Source organism: Centruroides vittatus, unplaced genomic scaffold, assembly GCF_030686945.1.
Source record: "Centruroides vittatus isolate TY-2023 unplaced genomic scaffold, ASM3068694v2 contig_299, whole genome shotgun sequence".
Taxonomy (NCBI): Eukaryota; Metazoa; Arthropoda; class Arachnida; order Scorpiones; family Buthidae; genus Centruroides; species Centruroides vittatus.
In genome coordinates, this window is record NW_027121909.1 from 414,032 (window position 1) to 439,463 (window position 25,432).

Genomic DNA, 25,432 nt, shown 5'->3' on the forward strand with positions numbered 1-25,432 from the left:
TTATTTTTGGAAGACCGTGTATATTCACTTATTTATTCAATGATGTTTAATTACTCTTCTATAATTTTCACTGTATAAAGTGTATTCAAACATTTATTAAAATTACAATTAATTGTTCCATAACAAATTTACTTTCTGTTATTAAATATCGATCTGTCAATTAAACTTTTTGGAAATCATGACGAGAAATTTTAGATATTTTGTTTTAAAAACTTCAAAAAATATTCAAAAGATATTGCTTTTTGAACTTTATCTTACCTCATAGAATTATTTCTTTCACTTTGTATCACACGCTGAGAATCATCATATAAGATAGAATATAATGTAAAATTATAAAAATATTCTAACTAATACGGAAAATATTATATGGTTTAATTAATGTTTAATACTAATATTTTACAACGAATTTTACTTATTTTTATATTAATTTCATTTCTGAAGTGTTTAAAAATATAAAAATCAAAATATTAGCTTTTATTTCTTTTAATTACTAAATTAAAAAAAAAGCTATATTTGGTGAGACAAACAAAATTTTTACATATTACTTGTTAATTACAAATAGTATATCTTGTATTTATATGTAATATGTTGTATAAATTATTTTTAACAAATAATTTTATATACATATCATTAATGTATATTCATAAAATAGAAGAAAATAAACTTTTTTTTAATATTAAATTTCAATTTCAAAATTATGTATTAATTTTCGTATTAAAAGAAAGTAAAAGTAAAAATTTTATTTTACTTTTTTCCAGGTTATTAGTGTAATTTTAATATATCTAAAGTTGGGATTACATTAATAATTTGGGGAAAGACATGTTTACTTCTTTACTTTTGTATAAATTTTATATTTTTGGGGAAAGTTTGTTTCTTTTAATAATTTGTGATTTTGGAGTTCTTGTCAGACATGTCAGGAGTAAGAAAAATTTATGTTCTATGATTTGTTGTTCCTTCTCCTATGAATCTATTGGAAACTCTTCAACATAACATCTCATCTATGTATTGAACTTTAATTTTTAAAACAAATAAATGTGTTTAAAATAATAATTAAATTAAAAATTTCAAGATATTTTTTAAATATTATTTTCCAAATTTTTAAAAGTTTTATAACAATAAAACTTTTAAAAATTTGACAGCTTCGTTTAGTTATTACAAACGAAAAAGTTGAAATTAGGAAAATAAAAACTTTTTTAAAATGATTTATTTTACAAAATTTTTACTCTACAAACCCAATTTTAAAACGTGAAGACAAGAAAAATTGTACGAAACAAGCGTGAACATATTTGGAACAACTCCAAATACACGCATTACATTTTAAAATAAGTGTTAAATTTTTCATAAAATTTTGGCAATATAGAGACGTATTGTCCGATTTTATGTGCAAAAATATAAAAAAATAAAAATAAAGTAAATCTAAAATTTTATAATTTTATATGAGAAAATTATAAAATATATATCAGAACTTAAAGTATAAAGGAAATCAAACAATCTTCTAGGAGTTTGTTTATTTGCATATTTTATCCGGAAACTAAGTAAAATCAATGATTCTTTAACATCAAGGAAAGCTTAATAGCTACTTATATCAATAACAATTAATTATGCATTGTAATTTGAAAATTTTAACACGAAAATTAATGAAAATAGGCCTCGTGACGATCGTTCAATGACACTTATTTCCTCTAGATTTCTAAAGTTATGGGATATCCATATTACAGAGAGGAAAAGTGAATTTATCGCTATTGTATCCGGTTTCTGCGAGTGTGCTTCCTATGGATATATTACTTCTCGTTTCCACGATGTAAATCCCTCGGAGCTTCGCTCTCCAGTTTGAAAGAGATGACTACTTCTGCATGGAAACTTTTCATTCTTCTGCATAACTCAATAACCGATAAACGACAGATATTACAAAATATATATATATATACACCAGTATATATAGATATACAACTGACTTTCTTTAGTGATATAAGTTTCTGATCTTATCAAATTCTTTGAAAAATTCAGAATTCATAACGTTTTTAATATGTTATCAATTTGTATGAATCATCCGATCGATTACAATTGAAGATTTTACAAATGAAACGAAGACAAAATTGGCTTTAAAATGAATTTAAGCTTCAATTTATACATTCCGTATCTACAGTAAATAGAAAAATCCCTAGAGGAGATTGGTTGATAAATAGAATCCCAAACAGATGTATCCAATTGTAAGCCTCGAAAGAGATAGTGATTAGCACTGTTACCTATTGAGAAACTAATGGGCAAAGTGTTTTCGTGAGCGTGCTAATGAGCTGTTTCGATCTAGATGACAATGTAAATGGTTTTGTTTATTCTGCATTTCTCATTCTGCTTGCTCACAAAATAGCATGAAGAGTTTTATACGATTTGGCAAATTTTTCACTATTCTTGTACGTTTTTAAATAAAATTCAAATTAATAAAATTTTTGTATTTAAAATTTCTTACAAATTTTTGTGTTATTAAATTTCCTACAAAAAATTCAGCAGATATCAAAGAAAAAAAATTAATTATTTCAACATGGATTCAAATTACTTTTATTTTAATTTACAATTTCTTTTGGAGTTAATGAATAATGGAAAGTGATTATAAAGTTTTATGAAACTTTAAAATTCATTTTCAAGTATATTTATATATTTATAAATTGATTGTTCGATAAAAATGTTTGTTTATTCTCACGACAAGAGTGCTCCCAACTTTTGTATCAAGATTCGTTTAACGTAATCCAATTATACAACCTGAAGAAATAAGTCCATCTGCTATTGTACATCTGGTTTTTCTTTTTCTTTTTTTTCTGTTTTTTCTAATTAAATTAATGCAATTTTTGTCAGAATCAAAACAAAAGATAAAATCTAATTATAAAAAGAAAATGCTATTAAAATTTTATTTTACAATTTAGTGAAACTATTTAAGTAAAAATTTGATATATGAAATCAATTTTCTTCTTTTTTTACACAGGAGTTCAACAATAATTGAATTAAATAATTATTATTAAAGTTGTAAAAATTTATAATTAATTTATAAGTGATATAAATTTTTCTAATTTTATTTTTATGTATATTTAGAAGTATTTTAAAGGAATTTTTAATTTTCCTTTCTTATTAATATAAATTATAACTGCTTTTAAATATTCATAAAATAAATTCGTTAAATTTAATTATTTATTAGAGTTTTTTTTAAATTTAATAATATTCGTACAATTTTCGAAAACTCAGATATTATTAAACTTTAAATATCTTCGCTTCACTTAATCGAAAATCAATTTAATTAAAAAATAAAAATTTATATAAGTAAAAACTTTTAAAAATATTTTAAAAATTTAATTTTTTATGTAATTAATTAATGTTTTATAAACAAGATTCATCGAAATTTTTATTTAATAATTATGTTAATAAAATTAAAATAAATTACCCGCTACAATATTAAAGAAAAATATGTAAAATGTCCAAGTTATAATAAACGTAATTAAAGATAAATTAAACTTTAATTTGAAAAATTAATTCAATCCAATTTCGTAAATAAATTGTATTCATTCCTCAACGTTCAAAATATTACAAATATTTATTTTTAGATAAGTTTCAAATGTAAGAACTGAACCATATCTTTTCTGTATTATTTATTTTAATTTTATAAGTAATTTTTCTTCATTTTCTTATCGAAATTTAGAAATTTAATATCTAATCTCTTCAATAATCAGTTCTTTTGATTTCAGACAATGGCAAAATTCGATTAAATGTAACGTTAGTTAGAACTCTCGAGGATTTCTGATCGCTTATGCTGATTCCACTTTCATTGAATTATTGCTGTATTTAGCATTAGAATTGCTGTTTCCCTTAACTCAATCAAATTTAGTATAATACCTAGCAATACGTTAATAGAAAATTAGTTACATTTTGCTATTTATACACATCATTTATAGATACATTTAACGAAATGCTGTACGATTTGTCTTTGTTAATTATCAATATATTTAAATAATTAAATATAATAATAACTTATGTTTTAGCCTCTAATTTCTGATGCAAAGTATATTTATCCTATTTTTAATTATTATTTAAATAAACATTTTTCGTTAAAATGTAAGGAAAATGGCTTATTTGATATTGGAAACTGGTAAAAACATAAACTGAATTATGCTTTTTTTTTACTTATTTATTATTAAAATAATTAAATGCACTTAATTAATTAAACGCATATTTACAAGATATTTATTTAAATAATCAAGAAACAATATTACGTGTACAAGGTGATCATAATTAAATATTAGGTGTTCAAAGTTCTTGTAGAAAAGACTATTGAAAAAATCTCGCCAAAATTTGGTAAACATACTCTCTTGAGTACGGTATCTCGATTTTCGGAAAAAAAATTCATTTGGTCGTTAGGGGAAATTTGGCACTGCTGTTTCATTAACATACATATTATGTAAGCTTTCTAATGATTTTTGGTATAGGAGGAATTGCAAAACGTTCTTCACAATTCTTCGATAGGTGAACAGTTGTGGTATCCATTTTGCCTTATCTTATTAAACTCTTCTAGTCGTCAATCACGTATTCCACATCTTTAATCACATTTGTAATTGATATAAAATCAGTATATTTTGTTTGTCAACTCCCGAAATTATTTAGAAAAGTACGTAATATGCGCCTTAACGGAACAGCAGTGCCAAATTTCATACCTAGTGACTAAATTTTGAAGTAAAACTTTTTGGGAAGATCGAAACCGCATACTCAGGACGGTATGTGTACCAAATTCGGTCGAAATTTGCCGAATAGATCTTTCTACAAAAAGCTCTGAATACACTCTTTAATTATAATAACCCTGCACTTTACTTTCCAATGTAAAATATATTTATATGCCAATTTTTAAGACAATTATATATTTAAACAATTAAAAAAGAAGTACGGTGTATTTAATCTCATATTTTGACTAATATTCAATATAATGTTCATGGTTTATTCTATTTTCAAGATATATTTAATCAAATAGAAGTAATGCGTTGATTATTTTTAACATAAAATAAACACTTTTTAAAGCGAAAATTAGTATAACTAATTAAATCATAGCATATATTTATTATTTTAAAACTATTTTTTAATAAAAAAAATATCAATCAATCAATTCTTTATTGTACTAAGGAATAACCTTAGTACAAAGGAGGAATTAGTAAAGCCTTAGTAAAGGAGGAACCTTGTTACAGAGGGGTTATTTAAACATGAAAGAGATCCGTAATAAATTATTTTACATCATTAGTTTAGTTATTACACATCAATTGAATTAAAAAGATAAATATATTTATACATATAATAAGTTATTGTTGACTACCATTTTGTAAGTCATGATTACTAACATAGTTGTTAAATATATTGGTAATTTGGGTAAAAAAATTATTTAGCTTATACAATTTCTTCTTTGATAAGTCTCTAATTCTTGATTTATAATTTAAGTTTTGGTTCATGCCAAGTATTTCTATTAATTGGTATTTTTGACGATATTTTTTTAATAACTGTACAGTCTTTCAGCAGATGAAGTGAAGTAATAAAAAAAATATAGGCTGATTCTTATTTTCGTGACTAATATGCATTTAAGTTACCAAGAAAAATTATAAAGTACAGTACTTTGTGTTTTCACCACTTTTTAATATAAGATTATTATAGAAATGGGAATAGGAAAAATTAGCATAATGATAAACATATAGTCAAATATGTATATATGAAATAAATATCGAATTTATCATATTTTATTTATTTAGGAAAATATAATAATGGATTTTATATGACTTTCATAAAAGTTTATTATCTTGCAAAGAACACTTTTACGATTATAATAGACTGTAACAGAATGTAATGATGTTATTTATCGTGATAAAAATATGATTGTATCTGTAATAACGTAATAAGGATAGAGTAATAGATTTTGCTTGAAATTCTTATAAATCTGACCTGAAAGTAAGAGCTAGAAGGAAGAGGAACAGTATGATAACTTACATTTATGTTTAAAGGTTGAATGACTTTTGAAGTTAGATGTATGATTGAAAAAATACAAATTTTTTTCTCTGGTTTTTGTGGTACAAAGATAAGTTTTTGTAAAGTAATCCTACGGAGATTTGTGGAAAAGTCGATGACCATTCTTGCTTGAACGCTTTCGTTGTCAACCTTGAGACTGTTGAACCGATTACGATGTTATTCGATTGGACTTTGTTACTCAGATCTAAACCTCTTAATATCATCCATAAATCCTATCTAAAGCTACAACTCGATTCAATTAGGATCATTGTTAAACATTGTTCGGTTACAGAGTTTTTAATACATTTTTAAAATATTAAGTTACTAAACAAGAAAATTGTCTTTTGGATTTGAGTTATTAAAATTTCTTTAAAGATTTATTAAAAAATTAATTATTTTTTCTGATGTTTTGTCTTATTGATCTTGCTAAGTGTTGCGTTAATCTACGAAGATTAACGTAAAGTAAGAACAAATTTTTTCCTTAATTAATTGAAGATTACGATTCTTGCATTAATTTTATGTAATTTTTTACGTTATTTTTAATCTTGCGTAAATATTTAACTTTAATTAATCTTTTATTAATTGATTTAACTTTAATTATGTGTTAATTTTTTATGTTCTCTGAATTCAGCATTAATTCTTTCCTCTTTAATCTTGTGTTAATTGCCATTTATGTTAATCTTAGATCAATTTATACACTATAATAATCTTATATTAATCTTGCGTTAATTGTCATCCTATTATCTATCCATTTATCTTATGTTAACTGTTAGTTTTTGTTAATCTACGTTGACCTTTATCAAACGTCAACCTCGTTATTTTTTTTTTATCATTAATTAATTTTTGTGTTAATTTGTCTTGCGTTAATACTCTGCTAAGTTTTATATTAACTTAATCTAGTATTAATTCCTAACTATTTAATCTTAGTTAATTGATATCCTAAGTTAATCTAGTGTTAATCTAACATTAATTCCTGCCTTATCTAATCTTGTGTTGATTAACACTACGTTAACCTGTATTAATTTTTTCTTTTGATTCTTGGATTAATTTCAGTATATGTCTTATGCCAAAATTTGATTAGCTTTTAAAAAAAGTCGTATGAAACATAATTTTATTCAATATGACATGAAATTTACTGATAAGTAGATAAAGTTTTTCAAGATGTGATGTTCACATCGCTATAGTAATGCTTATAATTGTTTATGCGTCATAATTTATGACTCAGTTTGACGTCATTAACCGAAGTTCCTAGTTTCAAGTTATTGCTTTGATTAACCCCATGTCAAGCAGATGATTTACGGTTACGAAATTCTTCTTTACAGAAGTGACAACAACTTTAGCAAATTAATTAATAGTTTCATTCAGTAAAAAATTAAAGCTCAATAAAATTCCTTAACATCCATTTTTCAACTTTTTTGAAGCCACTTTCCGTGCAATATTTTGACATTGTAATGACTTTTTCAAGCTGAAAATTTAGATATTTTATTATTTTTCATTTAAAGATCAAAATAAATTTATTATTAATTAATTACAGGTACATCTTCATCTTTTTTATCAGGTTCTTTATGAATGATGTGTTGCGTCGTCATGTTTCTAAAGCAAATATACATTAACTGTGTTTTATATTAAATCAATAAAACAGTAATAACAATACATTGAATTATATTAATAGAGATGTTTCATGACATATTTTAAAGATTTAAAATTTCTAAAATACAGTATTTTCACTTTGTAAATTCACTATGCGCGTCAATTTAAATTATATCGTTATACAAATAATTTGCTACAGCCTTGTTATAAAATTAATTTATTTGCCTATTTGAAAAGAGAAACTTTCACTTTAATTACTAAAATCGTTATAAACAACGCAATATTCGACTTAATTGCTATCGATTGCAACGCGTCGCGACGTCGCGTCGCGTCGCGTATCTCATAAAATAATCAATATTTTTAAAGGTATAAAAAAGACAAAACAATAAGAATGATAACGACAATGTTTCTAAAATCACTAATAATGTTACTATCATATTCAGGTATATCCTAATGAACAGACTTTGAACAATAAAGCGTTTCGGACAGAAAAAAACAATCTATTTATATAACGTAGGCTTATATCTTTGTAAATTTATCAATTAAAAATTTTCATACAAAAATTATTATTATAACCTATTTTATCTTCTTAAACTGTATAAAGTTTGTGTTAATTGATGTAATGATATTGAATAAATTGTAGTTGCTATTTTATCAGCAGCTGACTTGCAGAAATCTTTTTAATGAATATCCGATCTTTCAATAGCTGGATGGATCATTATATTTACAGAGAAGTGTTGCTTGTACCAACTATTTATTACTCTCAACAGAGATCATTATCTCTTGAACACTAGATAAACAATCTGCAAACAAAGCCTTTTGTATCCACTGCAGTATCATTTTCGTGAAAGATATAATATTTGTTTGGAGTATATAAGAGTAACTTTACTAAAATTTCAAGTTATTTTTTAAAATTGTAGGATTTTCTGATTAAATTCGGTTATTTAAAGCAAAAATATTAATTACCATTTTAAATTTTAAAGTGTAATATAAAGACATCTAAACTGACAACTTTTCAATATTTTTAATTAAGAAGCTGAAGTTTATAATTAACAAATAACCAAGAAAATGAAAGTTTAATGATTAATAAAATATGTATATATATATACTTATACGCAGAACAGTTTAACATTCATGAGAGAAATTGAGCTGATATTTCAATAATTTATGTGTTATAAATGGAAAATATATATTTTTACTTGGTAAACTACATTTATAATAAACGATTTTGAAAAATTTGTTTTATTATTATTATTATTATTCTACTGAAGATACAATCTTCCTAGCTATAGAGCCATATAGGCAAAACATTTACACAAGTTTGGCTTCCGTTGGGACTTATAGATCCGTGTTAAGAAGAGGGGAGAAAAGCGTGAAAAAAACTTTAAAGAATTTTCATTTAAACTTCGTTACTATTCTAGAAGAATCGTTACAATTTTTTCGAGTAATCAATTCTTTACAAATCTAAGCATCACATGTTTTTACTATTATAATTGTAAGATTTTGTTTCCTCTTCTCGTTCAGACGTGTTCTGCATAAAAAGTCGAGAAACCTTTTTAAATATAAATTTAGCAACATTTCTAGTAAAATATAAAAAAAATATTCTTTACGTTTCTCAATATATAGATTTTATACTTTTTATGAAAAGAATTATCAAACGTGTTTTTAGACGTTAATCTCTGAATTTTTTTTTTCTTTAGTAAAGTTTTGCAGGATTTCGGAATTGTAACATCTGTTGAGATAAATACACAAATGTAGCAGTAACACCATCTCGCCATTCTCTTTGTCTTCAACTTCTTCCCTACTTATAGAAAAGAAACCTGTCCTATTAATCGATCAAAAAAAGTTTCCTTTCCTTCGATTTTTACACTAAACCTATCGATGTTGCGGCCATGTTTACCCAAACAATGACTGCTCTGTAATCGATCTTCGGCCATGTACAATATTCAACTTAGTGATGTTACTAAATTAGATTTAATGTTTTGCTATAAATCTAATTCTGTTCAATGTTTTGTATAAAAAATTTTTTTCTGTATTATAAACAAGAACAATCGCGTTTTAATTTATTTTCTTTCGGTTGAAAAATCGATAAGACCATCAGTAAGGTCTCCATTACAATTAATTATATTATTTTCCAACTTGCCAATTTCTTCTTGATCGATATCATTGTGAATGAAATAATTATGAGATTGAACAGTCAATAACGATGTTGTTAGTGTTTGGAGCGATAGTGTTGATGTTAATTGAGATAATATTGTAATGTTGTTACGGTTGATATAATGACATTTCTCCAAACTTGTTATCTATACTTGAAGTGATACAAAAAAAAATTTAATTGATCATCTTTCCTTGCTCGATAGGAGTTAATTAATTAATTAATTAATGTTAATAATGTTTAAATAATTAAAATAATTTATCATTATTTTCCATAATTATATTACGTGAATTTTGTTATCGACAGTTACTTCTTACGATATTATATTACATTAATGTTCTAGAGAATAATTTGATTACACAACTTGCTGTGATTAAGTTCTATATCATGTGATCGTTATTTTTAGTAGTGATGTTCAGAATAATAAACAATTATATTATTGAAATTAATATTTTAAACGTAATATTTATTTATAAAATATTATTATCTTTAATGTTTTATCGCATATATCACAATTTTTCTCAATATTTCTAACTAAAGATTATAATTTTAAGCAATTATTTTCAATTAATATATATTACTGTATATTGATCACTATTATGGATAATAGTATATGTATATGTATTAATTACATACAGCAATTGCATATACTATAAACTGTTGCAGAGATCACAATTACATATGGCAAATAAATATACATTGATTTCAGATATACTGTAGATATTAATATACAGTCGAACGTCCAAAAACGGCCACCTCTAAACGGCGACCATTTTTTAAAGAACGTTTCTTTTTCGAATGAATACAAAATAACCTCCGAACAACGGTCACTTCCGAATAACGGCCATTTTTGATGTTTACTTCAGAGGTTTGACTGTATTATAAATTGCACAATTTCGTTTAGAAGTTGCATACACAATTCATTATACGCAATGATGTATTTTCTCAATCGTATTTAAGTGAAAAAATACATAAAGCAATTTATTTCGTTGATTGAAATTTATATAAATTGCAATTTTTTAAAAAGGTTTCTTACAAAAAATGCATCACATAAATTACAATTACAGAGAAATATCGCATGCAATTACTTTAGCGATACAAACAAACATATATAATAAAATGTATTATATTAATAACAATTACAGATATTCTATATTACATATAATTACAACAATTACATGTAATAAGATACAATAATTATATTACGTGGAATCTGTATAATATAGCCTAATTGTTATATAGGCAAATATTATTTTTTACCATTTTATTCTAAAGAATTTGTCTTAAAAATTATATTAAATAATATTTTAATACGAGACGATGTTAAACATGTCAGAGTACATCTATCAATTTTTCTTTCCTCACTACATTTCTTGTAAATGTCTTTAATGTTGTTACAGTAACACGTTTAATTCAAATTTACTCATGTATATTTAAACTCATGTAAATTGTATCAGATTTCCTGTTAGAACCAAATATCTTGTATCTGTTAAACATTCCTTTCTCTAACCAACTGAATGCAAAGCATTTTCTCGATAATAAGTAAATTTCATCTCATTAATTACTTTAAATTTTTTATGTATTTGGAATTCATTACTTGATCTTTGTACGAAGGAGTAAAATAAAATAATTAATTTAATTTAATTTAATCTTCATCACAATTAATGAATATTTTAAAGTGTTATTTTTGCTGCAAATTCTTGAAAGTTTTCATTCCAATAAATCTTTTTCTCCCTCTACTCTTGTTTCATTTTTTAAAATATAATAATAAATCGAGGCATTTTTTATGAACTTTATACTTATAAAATAGGGGAAAAAATGTACGGTATTATTTTTATTATTGTAATTTTTCAATTCCTTTTCTAGGAATAGAGTGAAATTTCCTTTAAAAATAAAATACTTTTGAATATTGTATTATATAATATAAAATTTATTATTTATACATCTTTAAAACGTTTAGCATAATAAATAATTATAGTTTCAAAATTATGATGTATAATTATCTTAAAACTTAAATGTTAGTATATTGTTAAGATACGTTTTTACATACAAATGTTGTAAATGTTAATATTTAAGGTTATTTTCTCTAAATCATTTAATTTTATAAAAATTTTAACATTCAAATATTTGTGTAATTATCGCATATTTTCAAATACATAATTTTATTATAATAAAAAGAATCGTAATAATTTAAGGTTATAATGTTTTTAAATGACGTTAATTATCTGTCAAGGTTATAAGGATAACATTCAAGTTTCACTTCTATAAATTATATTAAACTATCTAATTGTACATTGTTAATATTATTAATTGTTTTTTCATAAAGCTTTTTAAAATTTTATAGCTTATTTAATACTTCAAAGATAAAAAAAATTAAAAAAAGAGATACGAAATGATGAATTGATAATAACCAATACGTGTATGAAATTGATTACTTTTTACGTCATTAGTATATATTTTACATACCTTCTTATGGTCATACTTTATTATATTTAATTGTTTTTAATTATATTTTGATTGTTTTCTTATTTTATCTAATATTCTGCTTTATTAAATTGTTTTTCTTTGTAATATTCATATGATATTAATTGAGTGTAATTGGTTTCTTAGTAACTAATAACAAGAAGGACACTTTTATCAAATAAACATCTAAATATAGAGAACTTCAAAGCTTATATAATATAACATTATATAAGTAAAAATCAAGTTGTCTCGATAACAAAATTACTTTTAGATGAGTGTTTTCAGTAAGAATTTCCATCGTATTATGCTGTAAAAGTAGGAAATTCTTGCTGAAAACACTCATCTAAAAGTAATATTCTAAATCTAATAAATAAACTTATTAAGATTTTTTTATAAACATTATCAAAGTTTCAATTACTTGTAATACTGAAAGTAATATTGATTAAATTTATCTTTGTATACTAGTACATTTATCAATTAACAAAGATAAATTTAAGCTATGATAAAGGACACAAAGGTATAATAATTGAATAATATTGATTGTTTATTTTGTAATTAGTATATATTTATGGTGGAAGCTCTCGTCATTCAGCGTCAATTAAAGCCTAATTTTGCATTTTCATCCATCAGTTTATAGTAAAATTTAAATAAGTAATATTTCTGTTAAAAATTATTATTTATTATTTTTCTATACATTAATAAGTAATATTTAACTGTATTGGTGAAATAGAGTAAAAAATGTCATAGACGAAACAGTAATATCACAAAGAGAATAAGATGGGTCGAACAATGTGGAAGATATCGATCTCTTAATACATACAAAATACTTGCATACTTGAGAAACAAAAATTTCTTTTTTTTGCAGACAAGGGTTGTGCTTAAGTAGATTTGAAAGAGAAAAAGTAACAGTGAGAAGAAAAGTATTTTCAGAATACAGAATGACTCGTGTTATATATTATTATAATTTAGCTGCTGAAGAATACAAATATTATTTAGTATATATTTTTAACGTTAAAAGAAATATGCAAATTTTATATTTTGTAGTTTATAATGTTAATAATAAAATTAACGAATTACTAGACAAAATTATTAATTTTTAAAATAATTTTTTTTTGAATATCAACGTCTCTTATATCATTTCAACGTTTAATGAGTGGAATTTATTATAAATAAGCATCAAAATGCCTAGAAAACAAACTATGAATATAAAATAATAAAATAGTCAAAAACAAAAAAAAATTGATAGAAATTATATAGAGATTATATACATTTTCAAATTTTACTACTAAGTTTTTTAAATATGCAAAAAAAAAAAAAAAATATTTTATATATGCATAAATATAAAGGATTTTAGTTTCTATTAAAGGTTTATTTTCACATAATAGATTTTATATTAAATTTTTGATTATATATTGTAATGGCGTGTTTTTGCTCCTTTTAACACGAATATGATATGATAACCTATGATAATAAATTAATAAAACTCGAGTTATTAGAAAAGAGTGTAAATATTGATTTAATTTCCTGTATATCATATGTTATTACATAAAATTTTTAATAGTATTTACACTAAAATACAAATAAAATTACATTAAATTTTATCTGTATGAGTATAACGAACTCTTTAAAATATCATTAATTTTACATACTCTATTTAAGCCCTAAAGCATGAAAATTGTAATAATATTTTATAACTTTAATGTTTATTTTGGCAAAAAATAAAAATAGAAAACTTGCAAAGTAATAATATTAGAAATGCAGTGTTTTCTATATAAATATTGCATAAATTTAGAAAAATATATCTTCAAATATTTGTTTAGATAGAACTTTCTGAATTGCAAAATATGCGAGTTAAAAATAAGACATTCCGGTTATGCTATGTAAAATTTACGAATAGTAAAGCATAAAATTTTATAAATAAAAAATTGTGACGGAATATTATAAATACAAAAATGCGTAGAAAATATATTAAAGAAAATGTGACCTTAAAATATTATTTATAAAACAAAATATTTTCTTCTTGAAAATGGGTTAAGTCTCGTTGATTATTTAATAATTTACAAACTTTAAATCAAATTTATTTATTTATTTTTAACTTTCAATTATCTATCATTAAGAGGGGGTGCGTGTTCCAACAGTCAAGGCTGCTGGTGACTTTTTCTAAGCACCTCGTTATCTGCATAAAGTTTAAGTGTTGATTGCTTCTGACTAACTCAAATTGTTCAAAAAGTTTATATTTATTTTAACTAATATCACTAGAGGTAATAATAATATCAGTAAAAATGTAACGTTCGCCACCAAAGCTGGGAAGACCGCCAATGAATCGTTCTAAACCGGAAGCCAAAAGAAATCAACCAATCTCGTCAAACTTCAGGCTAATAACGAATTTTAACTTAACTTCGGAAAAAACTCTCACGAAGACTTTACAGAGGACGCGAATCCTAACCTGAATTTGTCACAACTTAGCACTGATAGTCTTTCAGGTGAGTCAACTAACTTCATTCGTACTTAATAATCCGGACAATCCACCAGATACCTCTACAACAGTCCTATGGAACAAAATCTCCAACTTGATTAACACTTCTAACGATAAACTTTTTAGCTAAATGATTATTATAAAAGATCTTGACCTTATACGTGAACATCCGTGGAACTAAAGAACAGCAGAAAAAAAATGGAAGAACAAATAAATAACCTAAAACAACAGATCGACAATTTACAAGCAGAAAAGGACTGTATTCATTTTAGAATGGACTCTTTAATTAATGATCACCACCGCAATAATAAAATTATATATAATTATCCCAATTCTAAAACTATTTCTAGACTAGAAATTCATAATTTCATCACTACTTCATTAAAATTGCAAAATATAGCTGAAGAAGACATCCTGGAAATAGTCCAATTAACTAAACCACCAAACTCAACTATAAGACTAACCCTTGGCAATAATTATATTTGTGATCGCATCTTTTCTACCTTTATACGGAAGAAACAACAGAATTTGCTAGAAGAATGGAAAATTGTGCAAATATCAACGGACTTAACAAAAAATTCAAGGATTAGACGTAAATACTTACTTCTAACTTTCTACGAATTGCGCAAACATAATCCCTTGGTCAAACTACGTAATGACACTTTAATAATTGAACGTGAAAAATTAACTTACAGTCTAAACACTGGGAAATTAGTCCATGTGAATACCTTTCTTCCGTCTTCTATTTTAACAAATACAACAAGCTGATATACTAAGAAGTAAAGTAAAATTCAATACAATAAAACTTACTTGAACAACCAATTATTTACTTTTGTCAACTGGAAGAGCCAAGGACTTAAAAATAAAATTCCACTAATCAACTCTTTTTACTCCAAGCATGAACCCGATATCTTCGCTATAACAGAAACTTGAATAACTTCTGAACTGACTTATAAGTCAAATTTTTTTTTGATAAATTTACAATTAAATCAGTAATGGCACATAAACCAATAGGCCCAGGTCGTCCGAGCAGTAGTCTCTGTATATTAATAAAAAAAAGATTTTTGTAAAATAATACAAACAAAAAAATCCGACAACTACATTCTGCTTCTTATTTCAATCAACAAACCTATTCTTACAAATATAGCTAATAAATTAATGACCTTAATGCTCGTTTACATCCCGCCTGATGATTTAAAAAATCTAAATGAAACCTCCAAACCGATTAATATTTGGCAACATACGACTTTACTCTATTATACTAGGGACTTTAATTCAAGAATTGGTGAAACAATGGACTCGAGATATGATGGACCTAATTCTTTAATACGAAATACTCGCCAGTCGAAACACAAACAGCTTAATAGACTGGTAAAAAAACTAATAGAAATAATAACGGATCTTAAAATGTGTATAATAAATGGACGCATCAAACCTGATATTCCTGCAGAATACACCTGTTTTACTTATGCCGGAAAATCCAAATTATTGATTAATACAATCTGTTCAGACTTACTATGGATTACTGTCTGGACTTCACCACAACTACTTTTGACATCTCTGATCACCTACCTACAACAGCAAAATTTTTACTATTTTTGCCTAAGAACCCAATCATTCATTATGTAAGTCCTATCTGGAGTCTGGATTACTTGTATAAACTCGAGACCTTTTATATCTATTTTCTACGTAAATTATTTCATTTAGAAAGAACAATTCCCGGTTATGCTCTCCGACATGAAACAAATCGTATCTGGTCCTTTCCCCTGCTATTAAAACGTAATTAAATTTTACTATAGACTCAAATTCAAAAGTGACAATAATATAACTTTTCTACGTAAGAAATGGTCAAGCAGAACAAAAACGTAAATTACAAGCAGTTACGGCCATACAAATTATGTAAAATTCTGAATTCATTTGGCGTATCAGAACTATTATTTAAAGATATCATTCAGGACTAGAAATACGGTTATACTCTTCTATTAAACTCTGCCATATCTCAATCTATAAATAAAGATCAACTCTCTTTAAACCATAGTAATTATCATCCCTGGTACACCAACTTATTCGAAATTCCATCTTTCCAGCCATACATGTAGCAACCAATTGATTTGAACGTGAAACGACTAATAATCCAGCTACGCCTTAACAAATACTCTCTCTTTGTTAATAATACCTACATAAATTTTTTAAATACCCATTGTTGCTTATGTCAGTCCGAAGACTTCTCAACATTCCACCTTCTAAAAAACAGTCAAGAACTTACAGCATACTTTGCGTGAACAATATGATATCATGCGAATATGTAACTAGTTCACCTCTTGAACTCAAAATAAACTTAAACTTTCTCAATAAAAAAGATTGTACAAAGAATGATGTAACAAGTAATTATACATTTGTATAATTACTTTGTTAAAATCACGGAAAAAATTTTAAAAAATTAAATAAATGTTGTTAATAGTAAATAGCGAGGTTGAGGCCGAAGTTTTAAACGCGAAAACGTGTACGTCGGACGTTCAGCGCCGCTTTCCTATAAGCCTAGAAGTTTGACAATGGCGTTTGGAAAGTCAATGAAATCATGCTCGACATTCCAAACGCCATTGTCAAACTTTTAGGCTTACAGGAAAGCGGCGCCCGAACGTTCGACGTACACGTTTTCGCGTTGGAAACTTCGGCCTCAACCTCGCTAATAAAAACTATTATAAAACTTCAATGTCCTAATACAGTATCTTTTACTTATTGTGTTCATGTCTATAAGATAAGGCAAAATGACTACGGTTTTCTTAAAGTATGATTGTTTGTTATTAATATAATATAATATAATGCTAAAATTGTTAATTTCATTTCTATGTATCACCCCCCCCCCTATAACAGGGAAATATTTCCCTTTTGCTAATAAACTTGAATTGAATTATCTATCATTAAACTGTATTATTTATCAGACAGTATAATGTGGTAATTTTAAGAAAAATAGAATGATTTTATTTTACTTTTTAATAATTTAAAATAAGAATATTATAGTAAAACCAATATTAAGTATGAATTTTGATGACCATTTTTAATTTTTTGTAAATAAAAATATGTATAGAAAATTAATGTCAATAATTAAAACTGCCATCTTTAAAAAAAAATTTATTGATAAGAGGAAAATTCCAGTGTCAAAGGAATTACGTAAAAAGATAATAATACATTTTAAAGTAGATAAGCTGATAAACCATAATTATCTTTTTTATATAATAAAACAAAATTTTAAAATATTCTAAAATTATTTCTGTGATTTTTTTTCAACGATTTAAATAATAATATAATCATATTTAAGTTTTATTTTATTACTTTTTTAATATGTTATAAATGTATTTTTTTAATATGAAAAGAATGTACTATATTCCCTCTAATATGTTATTTTTAATATTATTATATATATATATATATATATATATTTAGCATTATTAAGTTATAAAATGTAAATTTAAGTATATTTATTCTTATATTGGATTTTTATATTAAAAACTTTTCATGTTTATGCTATATCATAATATATAAAAGATATTAAACGTGATTTAATATAAAAATTTAAATTATTCTATATTTTTATAGAAGAATAATGTAAAATAAATATATATACAAGTTTAAAAAAAATAAACTTTACTTACATTAAATTTTAAAATTAGCTTAATTACTTAAGAAAATTTTAATACTAAATTAGCATCTTAAATAAATATATGAAGGTATCATTATTTACGGAAATAAATAATACATATAAGAAAATTCTATTTATTATACTTACAGTAAATATTATTTCAGCCATATTAAAATATTTTTAATTTGATTTTAATATTAGTAATTAAAAATAAAAACTTATGTATAAAAAATAGTGAGAAAATTCCTCTCGAGATGGCGCTAAATGTTAATTAAACATTTTTTTTAAAATGTTAATTAAATATTTAAATGTGTAAGAAGTTTAAAATGTATGATTAAATATTAAAATATAAATTATTTTACTTTTATATATTTTATTTGGTATGTAAAATTAAAACTAAAGATTATTAAAGTCATAGACCTCTATCAGAAACACCTTTGATAAGTAGTCGTATCCTATCAGTACTGTAATATGTTGACATTTCATTTCGCAATAGCGTCCAGCTGATTGGATAAATAATTACGTTAATAATCATAAAAAATTTTTTTATCTTATTCATAAACAAGATAAAGTCAGCAGAGAATTAGTTTCTATCACAATTGGATTGCGCTATTTAAAGGTAGGAGAAATTTTAGTTTTTTTAAAAATGCGACTTAAGAATTTCATTTAATTAGTGTTCGTGTGACTATTTTGAAAGCGTATGCTTTAAAAATTATATATTTTTATTTAAAAATCTAATTTGTGTAGTATTTTCAAGTAATATTTGTGCTATTTTGACATGCATGAATCAGTTTTGAAACGTGTTTCAAAACATATTAATGTGAGTTTTTCGCTTAAAATTATATATTTTATATTATAAAAATAATATATTTATATGCTAATTTTTAGTGTATCACTTAGTTTAAAGTAGTCATTTTGTAAAAGTTGGAAATACAGTATACATTTATGCGCTTCCTGCTGTATATTTTAAAATATAATGTCATTGACATGACGTTGATTGATAATAGTTAAATTCATAAATAGCTTGATACATTTAAATGTTGACGTCAAATGACATCGATAATCATACCATAAACGGTGTAACTATTTAAAGTATAAATTAAGTAAACTTGACATTTCCATTTTGAAAACAGTTCAACTCTGTTTATCAAGGTTAAAATAGAATCGAAGTAATTCTTTAAATGTGTATTGCATTACCATTCTATCGTTTAACTCGGTAAAAGTGGTTCTTCAACCTGTAGATCGCATCCCTACACAGGGGTCACGAACTGTAGCTCTGGATAGTATCATTATAGAAATAGGTTGCCAATTAAAAACAGGTTTGGAAACATCGCTCTATAATAATATCAATAAACATTAACTTTGTCACTTCTATTTATATTCGTTCCGACTCTACAGTGATCTGTTGAAAAATAGATTATCTACAAGCAGATCTTATCTAAACTAGTTACGCTATTAACGATTCAGTATTGCTAGCATGCTTTATATATCTTGTTTTTGACACAAATTTTAATTATTTTTTTTTAGACAAATAATGATATCGTAGACTAGACTACATTTATAATCCAGATATTACATAAACATTCGATTAGATAAAACTTTATTTACCCATTCTTTAACATATCATTTATGATACATTGCTCATATAAAATAAACTTTAATCAATTTAATCGGTTAAGATGATAAAATTTTGAGATTTTTATGATGGAAGAATATAAAACAAAACGATTTTTCAACGTTATGGTATTGAAATGACATTTGACATGTAGTAACACTGAAAAGCCCAAGACAAACATTTACTTCTAGGAAGTGAAGAAGACCTTGAGTGACATACCGATTAGCTGTGAAGTGTCAAGAATGTTAAGTAAAACGAATGGTGCGTAAAAATAAATATAAATTATTCACGTCATTGATACGTTTAATTTATTCAAATTCGAATTTTCTTACATTTGATTGATTCGAATTAATAGGAGTACTGCGTAGTTTCAAATTAATTATAATTCTTCCAAATTTTGTAATTATCGCAAACAGATTTTTGTAAGAAAATCCGAAATTTAATAAACTAAGAATTCCTAATCTTTATTTCAACATACTTATTATCGATAATAAGTAAACGTTTGTCAAAGGGACTTAGTTTTCTAATCTCAACTCTTCAAACTCATTTGAATAACTGGATTCTCTTTAACTAATCTTCCACTTCTTGATTCGTCATTTTCTGTTTCTGGTTTGAAGCCGTTCGTTCTAGTGTTGTATTTCCTATTTCTGTCGTAATTAACACTCAGTTGGCCTACAACATGCTTACACCGTGGGGAATGTATTCCAGCGTTAGTAATTCAGTAATTCTTCTCTTGGTATCGAATCCAATTACAAGACAGATACGATATAGGAATTTTAAATTGTTCACCTCTTCTCCAACTTATGAAGTGAATTAGTTTCTTTTTTCTCTTGGGATTTTCGGTTCTTTAGTTGGTTCTTAAAAGATCAGCTTGCGGAAAAAAGAGTACTTTTTTGACAGATTTGACATCTCTCTATAACGATCGAAGTAGCTTATTTTCTATTGGTTAAATTCTGTGAATTAGTTTTTCTCCCCCTTTCTTCTCTCTCTTTTCTTACTAGATTCGTCATATGTCAGAGATAAGCTAGACGTCATAACTTAATACTTACGAAAGAAAAAAACTATATTCGTTCAACTAAACAATGGAAAGATTAGATATCATACTTGACTTTTAATGTCTTTATTATTAATGGTCGTATATATTGTTGCTACCGTAGATTATACTGTATTAGTTTGAGACTTTCTAATTTTCTTTACACCTTTATATAAGTTATTTATAAGACATATAGAACATTTTTATTTATATTTATTTCTATTCAAGTTATTCTTACAGACTTATAAAATGAATTGTTAACGAATAGAAAAACCTTAAAAGATGGAAGAGACAATAACAAAAGTTATAATAAATAGTTCTCTGATAGATATAGATGATAAGACTTTAATGATGGTTAGTTAGAAAAATAAAAATGGAAGGGTATACATTTATCTATTATTACTTTTTTCATTAATCATCATTACAATACATTAAATTAATATATAAATTATAACAATTAAAGTAAAAAATGGATATTTTTTTAAGATAAAAAAATTAATTATCAAAAATTAATGTGAAGTCAGTTTTCAATATATAAGAACAGAGTGTTTACAAATATTTCTAACATTTCTTTCTATATAGAAGAAGGCAAACTACATGCTTTCTGAAGTGGTATTAAATTTCCAAGTAATTATCTAGAGTGTTGATACATTGCAGACAACTCAGAAATCGAAAACAAATACTCTAACAACCAAAAAAAGTTACTTGAAAGCATATACAATCTTTTTTATGTATAATTATTTTTTAATTATCTTGAATGACGTATCATTGAATTAAGTTATGTTATTTAAGTACTTATTGTTTGTTAAATTTAATTTTATAGAGTACTTAAATTTAATTTTTAAATAATTAAAAACAACAGTTTATATGCGTACAGGCGGTCCTCTGTATGATGTAAGAGATAAAAAGCTTAAAGGATTTTTAACGATGATTGGTTGCATTGTCAGTTTCAAAGTTTTTTCTTTGGTTTTTGTAATGATTGGTTATATGAGATTTCGAAATATTTTTTTTTAAAATAATTTAATAAGGAGTATAAATTTTTAGTTTGAAAATCATTATCTACAGAAGTAATCGATAGAATTTTTTAAAAACGAGTCAACAATTTAATGAACTAAATGAATTCTCTTTAAATGCCGTTTACTAGTTTACATCCTATTATTCGGGATGACTTTCGAGAAAAATTAAGCGTCTTTTTTTATCCATTTAAAGAATGGAAACCGGTTGAACGTCATTAAATCACAAAGACTTCGCGTTTATTAATAAATGCCTTCATTATACGAATCCCTGATTTAAAAAAAAAAAAAAGCAAAGTAGTAAATACATTTTCGTCTATTTTTCTAGTTTTAGAATAGAAAATTTATCAGTATGTTACATTAACTGTAACAATACGTAAACAGAAGATTGTACCTTCATTACTTCAGAACGTTGTAGATGCTTATCTATATTACTTAAAAATAGATTATCATTATCCATTTTATTATCATATTTAAACCATTTATATCACTTAAAGAAGTTCTGATGAGTGTTTTAAGGCGCCACAAACACTCAAGATTCTTCAAAAAGACTAACGATTATTTGTCTGCAGAATGATTAATGTACTTAGCTCCTCATACGTCGATTAGTTGGTACCATAATATACGTTATCGCATTGGATAAAGCTGATCCATTCGGATAATTAAGTTAAACGGATGAGTTTGTAGTTTGATTCTTATCTATTATTGTAATTATGAACATTTTATATTGTGAAATTGTTGCGCACAGATAAGGATACGATTTCTCTACGCAAAGTTTCAGAGATGCGATTTACCAAAGCTGATCTGATATTTCAAATCAAATAATTTACTATTAAATATTGATAATTTTTTCCTTGCTATGCATTTGGGTTAATGTCTTTTGGAGCTTTTATTAGTTTTTCGTTCGTTTTCTATAAAAATAAATCAAGATTTATATAAAAGTAATTCTGTATAAAAATATTATAATCAGCTATTAAATTCTGTAGACTTGCCAAGTAATTGATTTCAGTTAATGTCTTCTTAGTTATGTCATTTTTCTTTTAATCTCATTTCAACTGACTATTAGGGCTTGTAAGGGAAATTAAGTAATTTTATATATCATTATCTATAAAATTAAATTACTGTTTAAAATGTAAGAATTAACTATGAAGATGTATATCTCTGCAAAGTAAATGATTTTAGCTAATATCTTCTTAGTTACGTCATTTTTTTAAAACCTCTTCACGGCGACTATTAAAATTTGTACCGAGGGATGTGTAATTTCGAAACTTTTTCGCAAAATTAATATTTTAAAATGTAATAATTAAGTATTAAATTTGAAGATTTATCTTTCTTTGTCAAGTAATTGATTTCAATTAATGCCTTCCTAATTATTCATTTTTCTTTTCGTCTTTTTTAAAAGACAGTATTTGGACTTTTAAGGAGACGATAATAAGTGCTATAATTATAATTTAAACGTGAAAATTAATCACTACATCTTAAAAACGCCTTTCTCTTTGAAATAATTAATTTCTATTAATGTCTTTTTTATTAAGTCTTTAAAAAATCTTTAAAAAATCTATTAATTACTTATATAAGATTCAATATTTTGTATAAAAATCAAAACTTTCCGAAAAATTCGTCTGAACGTAATAATTCACGATAAAATAAAACAAAAATTATCTTTTCTATCAATTAATTAATTTATATTAATTCATTCTTAGATGCGGTATTTTCTTTTTACTTGTAATCTTCTTTAATAGTAAACATTATAATTCTAAAATTATTATTATTTAAGTATAAAAAATTAATTATTGCATTTTAAAAACGCTTGTTCCAAATAATTAATTTGTAAAATATTTATGGATTTAAAAAAAAATTAATTTATTATTACAGACTTAATCTTTTGTGAAAAAGTCAAAAATATTCAAATATTTATTATTTAAATATCATAATTAACAATAAAATATGAAAAAGATACTTGTTTCTTTCATGTAATTGATTTACATTAATGTTTTCTTAAATATGACATTTTCTTTTCTTGTAATCTTTTTTAATAGAAACTATTAGGATTTATATAAAGGGGTCAATCTTCTTTACAAAGTCTCTTCTAAAATTCTATCAAGATTAAGATGTTTTATCTTTCATGCAGCATTTGTTCTTGCTTCTCATAAATGGTTCATTGCGTTCTCCCCCCCCGTTTTTTGAGTAATAATGCTTTCTTATCTTAACTTATAAGAGAATTTAATAATATTCTCCTATATTTTTTGTAAGATTTTTTGATAGGTATTGAACTCTAGGATTAATAACGCGAAGCATAAAATGAGAAAGCTTATTAAAAGCTTACTTTGTCTCCAGTTATCTGAATGCATTTATCATAAGCTTATTAATAGGCAGCTTTTATACAGAAATCGACTTTAACTTCATTTCAAAAAATTCTCTTTTAATGATACCTTAAGTTACAGCTAAACAAGAAAAAAAAATTTTTTTATGAGTACTTAAATTTAAAATTTAAACGTCTATAAAATTATTAAACTTAAAGATAGCTGTAAGTTTGTATATTGTACGGTACAGTTTAGTGTATGAATCGAATTATGACCCTTACAAAAGAAAATACAAGACTATAACAAATATTAATATCTAAATATTCATTTTAAAATATTAAAATTAAACATTAAAGTATATAAATATTTAATTAAATGAATAATTTTATAAGATTAAATTAATTTTGTATTATTTATTATGTACACAGTTTATAATACTTAAGAAGTTTTTTAAACGTATAATTATTAGCTTTATTTCATTATAAGTTAATTAAATAGAATTCAATTACTTTTATCTTAAATACTTTATAACATTTGATCAAATTAACTGAGTAATTTACTTAATAATTAAAAATTTTTAATGCATTTAAGATATTTTACTACATATACCTTACTTTTTTTGTTAAAGGATGTTAAATTTATTATATTTAATTAAATCAATAAATAATAAATAAATTGGTTAAATTTATATTTTATTTCAATTTTTTTTATTATTATTATAAAAGTTTACATAAAATTTATATATTTAGTAACATTAATTTTATAGCTGACAGTTAAGCAATTTTCTTTAATTAACTGATATAATTTTTCGATAATTTATTATTAAATATAGCAGCTTATGGACTTAGAAAGTCCACGTTGTGATTCATTTATAGTATTAATGTATACGATTTAATTAAATGAACGATTCTATAACTCCACCAAGTACTATTAAAGGCAATTCTGTTAATGCAAACATCAAGTATCTATATAGCTTATGTCAAAAGACAGCTGTTTATCTAAGTTCAAAACAGATTAATCCAAATAGCTCTATATAAGCTCATAATTTCTGAAGTGTATCTGTCTGTCACGCTTTATCACTCCAGAATTCTTCTAGTAAGAAAAGTACAATTGGCAGTATTCT

General features: G+C 24.5%; 1 protein-coding gene across 4 annotated transcripts in view; it reads left to right on the forward strand.

The window, feature by feature from the left end:
• Positions 1-25,432, forward strand: part of LOC136972618 (uncharacterized) — a 264,970-nt gene that overhangs the window by 82,246 nt on the left and 157,292 nt on the right. For 2 of the 4 annotated variants that reach the window (XM_067267197.1, XM_067267203.1), the window contains exon 1: positions 18,877-18,964. The exons of 1 other annotated variant lie outside the window; for it this stretch is intronic. The gene's annotated coding sequence lies outside the window, so the exon portion shown is untranslated. Of the gene's footprint in view, positions 1-18,847; positions 18,965-25,432 lie in introns of those variants that run through there. One more of the 4 variants, XM_067267202.1, reaches the window with a different exon arrangement.